This window comes from Episyrphus balteatus, chromosome 2 (assembly GCF_945859705.1).
Source record: "Episyrphus balteatus chromosome 2, idEpiBalt1.1, whole genome shotgun sequence".
NCBI classification, from domain to species: Eukaryota; Metazoa; Arthropoda; class Insecta; order Diptera; family Syrphidae; genus Episyrphus; species Episyrphus balteatus.
In genome coordinates, this window is record NC_079135.1 from 125,454,146 (window position 1) to 125,460,145 (window position 6,000).

Genomic DNA, 6,000 nt, shown 5'->3' on the forward strand with positions numbered 1-6,000 from the left:
AACGACCGACCGACGAGGACGAAAAAAAAAGGATGGTAAAAATGTAGAAACTCTCAGTCATATAAGTGAGATGATGACGATGATGATGCTGGCTCTGGTGGACAACGACGACGACGATGGTAAATTGCACTCTAGGGATCCTTTGGCTTCATCAGAGTTGGAAGCCAAAAATATCAGAACCACGAACCAAGGATAAGAGTTCGGTTTCGGGTTTTGTTGGGATATATTTAGTTTTCAAGGACATTGTCAGTGAAGCAACAAAACCACAACAAAATTTTTACCCCCCCTCGAAAAAAAATTGGACAAAAAAACTTGGTCTAAATGACTTTTTCATTTAGCCTTGATTTGGCTAAAAACAAAAGTTCATCCAACCACATGACAAACAAGTCCAAAAAACAAACTAAAAATAACTCAACAAAATATAAAAAACCATTTAAAGGTTATACCCCCTCTCTTCTCCCCTCCCCCCTCGATTATCCACTTTCCCGCCCTATCCTTTTTAAAAAAATTGATGATGGTCATCTCTATATGAGAGTATCGGTACCAACCTTGTATCTTTTTCTGGAATTGTAGTAATCCTTCTTAATTGATGTCCTTAATCCTTGTTGGGCTTATTAATCCTTCTTTATTATTCTGCTAATAATCACATCAAAAAAACGACCGACGGACGTCACAAAACAAATTGGTCACAAAAGACCGACACAAAATGGCACTTAAATTTAAAAAATTCAACGACGACCTTTTTTTAATAAGAGCCAATCAAACCGTAACAAGATCACGGAATGTACTAAATTTCAAAATTTCCAAAATCTCTTTAATATTTTTTTTCTTCTCTGAATAAATTTATAATTTTTTTTGTTGAGAATATTGATGACGTTAAAATCAACGACGAACTAAATTCGTCTTGAAGTTACGACGAAACACTTTTGTGCTGGTTTTTACTCACTACTTTTGGCTACTATATGTATTTTGGAAGAGAACATACGATACACTGCACTGTTCTGCTCTGTCGCCCGTAACAAACTAAACTCGACGAAATATTTCTTCTGCTGCTACTGAAACAAACCGCATACGTTTTTCATGCAAAAAAAAAAAATATCAAAATCATAAAAACATTCAAGTTCATCGTGCAATACAGTGGCAACAACAAAGTACGAGTTTGTGTTGGGTTTTTTTTGTTTTTGCATCAATTTTTGGTGGGTGAAAAAGTTTTTTCATCATCATATATTGGATGGTACGTGGATAAGAGAGAGAGTTTAGATATTCACCATCACTATGAGGTGGTTTCTCTTTTTTAAAGCTCTTTGATGCATCTTTATGAATAGGTTGTAAATTTGATACGAATGTAGTAGATTTAGTACTTTTTGACAACAGTACTTGGTTAAATAGAAAGTTATCCATTTTTCTGCAGTTTCACTTCTCTGCATATCATACGAGTTTAGGACTCTGAAAAAACGATAGCATTGGCATAAATTATTAGTAACTTTTGTTATATTCCATTTCAATTCAATTTCAATTCAATTTCATTTCAATTTCAATTCAATTTCAATTCAATTTCAATTCAATTTCAATTCAATTTCAATTCAATTTCAATTCAATTTCAATTCAATTTCAATTCAATTTCAATTCAATTTCAATTCAATTTCAATTCAATTTCAATTCAATTTCAATTCAATTTCAATTCAATTTCAATTCAATTTCAATTCAATTTCAATTCAATTTCAATTCAATTTCAATTCAATTTCAATTCAATTTCAATTCAATTTCAATTCAATTTCAATTCAATTTCAATTCAATTTCAATTCAATTTCAATTCAATTTCAATTCAATTCAATTTCAATTCAATTTCAATTTCAATTCAATTTCAATTCAATTTCAATTCAATTTCAATTCAATTTCAATTAAATTTCAATTCAATTTCAATTCAATTTCAATTCAATTTCAATTCAATTTCAATTCAATTTCAATTCAATTTCAATTCAATTTCAATTCAATTTCAATTCAATTACAATTCAATTTCAATTCAATTTCAATTCAATTTCAATTCAATTTCAATTCAATTTCAATTCAATTTCAATTCAATTTCAATTCAATTTCAATTCAATTTCAATTCAATTTCAATTCAATTTCAATTCAATTTCAATTCAACTTCAATTCAATTTCAATTCTATTTCAATTCAATTTCAATTCAATTTCAATTCAATTTCAATTCAATTTCAATTCAATTTCAATTCAATTTCAATTCAATTTCAATTCAATTTATTCACACTCCATTACATTATTTTAAGTTGCCATTTAAAAATGGAAATTTTAAAATATATATGCGATTTGAACGTTAATTATAATGGAGAGTGAATAAATAGAGCCTTAAGTAATTGAAATCTTACCCAATATAATGTTAGCTAACTACTTATTAAAACATCAGAATTCATCATATCACATCACTGATGATATTTCTCTTCAACACAAAAATCTAATGCAGCACAAGTGCATCAAGTAAACTTAGTAAACAAGTGCATCAAATGAACTTTATGGATAAAGAGCAAATTTCTTTAATGGAGCGAAGTTCATTCCGCAGAAAAAAACTCGTACTACAAGAATTTTGAGTCTTAACTCTTTTTAACTCTTCTTAACTCTTCTTAACTTGCCGTATTAACAACAAAAATAGTGCATTTTATACTCTTCTTGTCTCTATTTCGTTGAACACGTGACTTGAGGTGAAATATTGTATGGTGAATTATATATTTTTCTCTCACTGAGCTGGCACAACAAAACAATGGTTATGCTACTTTTTTGTCAATTTCTAAAGCTTTTCATTCGAATATGAAGAGAAGCTACATTAAAATTTGAGAGCAAAAGCTCTATAAAATAGAATGACTCGATGGAGTTCATTTTGAAAGTTTATTTCATGGTTTAATATGAGGTGACCATCATCTTAAATTTTTAACAGAATACATGTTTAAGAAGGTAATAAAATTCTTTATTCCATTATTCTCCTTTTCTATTTACATATATAGATAAAAAAAAAAAAATGTCTGTTGTCATTAACAAATTTTTGAAATCCATAATTTTGGATAATAGAATTTTGGAATTTTTAATTTACAGTAGTTTTTGACAGAATCATAATTATGATATTAACTTTCAAAGAAAAAAATTCTGATGAAAAAGTTCGTAACAAAGGATGGAACAATTTCTAAATTTAAATAATTAAATTAAAAAAGATGAAACAATTTCTATTTTGAAAACAAAGCAAGACCAAATTTTAAGCAATTCATTCATAAGGAGATAATTCACTATGAATCATTTTAAAATTGCAGTAATTTGTTAAAAATTGCATTAATTTTCTTCATCAATAAACCCGAGCGGTTAAAAAAAATTACCGAAATTTGAAATAGATGATTATGTGAAAAGATACTTTTTCTTATTAACTTAGTTTCTTTTAAAAATAAATAAAATTCTAGACTTTAATAAAAACCAAAATTAGGAGAACTCCAAAAAGTGGTTTTGTCAATATATCGTTCCATACAAAGTACCTAGTGTCTTCATTATCAACAGGGGTTGCCAATAATACGTGCATTGAGACATCAATCGTTGCCACTGCCAATAATTGTACTTTTTATACTGCAAATAATTATACCCTGTATCCATTATAAGTTTCAGTTTTGAAGAATTGGAAAAAAAAGAGCTCAAACGGATTGATAGATTTGCTAAAAACTCGGTACAGACGATTTGTACGTAATTTCCAAGAGCGGTTTTTTTTTTTATTTTTTTGTCTTTTTATTTTAATGTCTCCTTTTCAACGGATATCTCCAATATAAAGTTTTCGAGATATTGCAATTTTCTCAAAAACGGATAACGATTTTGCTTTGAAAAAAAAAAAAAAAACATGTACGGGAAAGGTGCGAACAGTGAGACACCCTTTATTTAAATTGGTATATCTTAGAATGTTTTCAAGATAGTTTAACCAAACTTTGAAGTCAGTTTAAGACATATTTTATCTTAATGTTGCAAGAAAAGTTGTAGTTAAAGAATGAATGAGAGCATCACATTGGACTAAAATGTAGAAAAAGTCAAAACGTCTCACTGTTTGAAAGGGGTGCGATCAGTGAGACAGTCTTATGTGACTGTTACCTAATTACCTAATTACCGTCAAATAATAAGGTAATTGACTAGTATATAATTAATTAATTTATGTTACTTTAATCCATTTTTTTCAAAAAAAATTACAAAAAAGCCAAAAAAAAACGAAAGAAAAAACGCTACGAAATCATGTTAAAATAATTTTTTTTAAATCTATGTCTCACTGTTTGCTTTTCAAAAATCTATAACTCACTGTTTGCTTTTTAATAATGTCTCATTGTTTACTTTTTGTCATTTTTCGAAAAAATATAAAACTACAAAAAACGAGAATGAATTCTAAGTACATGATATTTTTTTATGAAAGAACATTATAAATATAATACATAATGTAAAAAAGTTCTGTCCATTAACCTGGTTTTTTTTATGTTATACACTCTTTTCATAACACTCCAAAAACTTCTTCTACCTGATTTTGTGTGTTATTTTTCGGTATGGACAACTTTAATTTAATCGGAACAAAATTAAAACGCGCAGAATGGGAAATAAACGTTTTGACCCAAACAAGCGTTATACTGTACTTGTTTTCATAAAAGAGAAAATTGGGTTGTCTCACTGTTTGCACTGCCTCACTGTTCGCACCTTTCCCCAAATGCTGCAAATAAGGCTGCACTTTTGAAAGAAGAAAAATATTTTTTTTGGACCGTTATTAACGGTACCTACTTGCCATAGAAACGATTTCTTAATGTAAAAGACACAACCGATTTTAATGAAAATTTTGACATAAAAAAGGTTTATACTGATATTAAAATTAAGAAAACTTAAAAAAAAAAAACAATTTTTGGATTTATGTGTCAGTCTTTAAATACGAGAGCAATTCGCAATGCAAATTAAAAAATGGTGCCAACCATTGTACCATGGCCTTTTCCATTTAACCAAAACATTGATGTTCCCTCGACAAGCTGGCAAAAGTTTTTTCTTAAACGTTTTCCAGCGGAAAAAGTATTGATGTTTTTTTGCCGACGAATTGATTCTTTTTTCGTCTTTTAATGCAAATCTACACACTGATTTGCAGTTTTGCAAACTTCAAACGAAATTATTATTTAAGAAAAAAGATAATGGAAGAGAATTCGTTGTTTTTATTAATAAATAATCTTACCTACAGTGGAAAAAAAGATATTTTTCTTGTTTTTTGAAAATATTATTGTCTTATTTTTTTTTGAAAATTGAATTTGTTTTTGGTCGTTTGGATTTAAAATTTTGCCCGCATACAACGCCACATAATTTGTTTTCTTTTGAAAACATATATTTTCCGTATTGGTGTAGAAAAAACTTAATTTGATTGTTTGGTTGCCATATAAAAACTAAATATTTTGGTAGATGGTCTGCCCGACAAAAATGCTTTGATAATAAAAGTGTGAGAGAAATTTGCGTGCCTTCGGGGCCCCCCTGAGAATGGGGGCATTGGGCACTGGCCCCGTGTGCCCTTATGGTAAAGACGGCATTGCTTGTGGGGCTTAGGTGAATAGATGAATTTTCCTGAACTTTGATATGCATAGACCATTTTTCAAGGCCCGTTTTATATTTTTCTAATATCTCCTCTAAAACGAATTCCTTCCATGTAAAATTTTAGAACTATTGCAATTTTCTATAAATTGTCCCTTACGATTTCGTTTAGTTTTGGAGAACAAAGAATATTGGAAATATGGCACTTCCGTTTCTTAAAAAAAAAAAGCTATCATCTATTTGGTGCTTCCCGTATAGAATTTTTAGGATTTAAATTTAATTTTTTTTAACGGCTTTTTAATATAAATATTTGCTTTGGGCTACAATATTAAGTACGTGCAAAATGCATTGTTAAAAATAAAAAACCACCCAAAAATACCCCTTTTAAAAGTAGGTTTTTTTTTCAAAAATTCATAT

At 28.8% G+C, this 6,000-nt stretch overlaps 1 protein-coding gene across 4 annotated transcripts in view; it reads right to left on the reverse strand.

Annotated features, from left to right (window-relative positions):
- Positions 1–1,036, reverse strand: part of LOC129911385 (uncharacterized) — a 163,379-nt gene extending 162,343 nt beyond the window's left edge. For 3 of the 4 annotated variants that reach the window (XM_055989184.1, XM_055989185.1, XM_055989183.1), the window contains exon 1: positions 549–1,035. The gene's annotated coding sequence lies outside the window, so the exon portion shown is untranslated. Of the gene's footprint in view, positions 1–548 lie in introns of all 4 variants that reach the window. The other variant, XM_055989186.1, reaches the window with a different exon arrangement.
- Between the last annotated feature and the right edge of the window lie 4,964 nt (positions 1,037–6,000).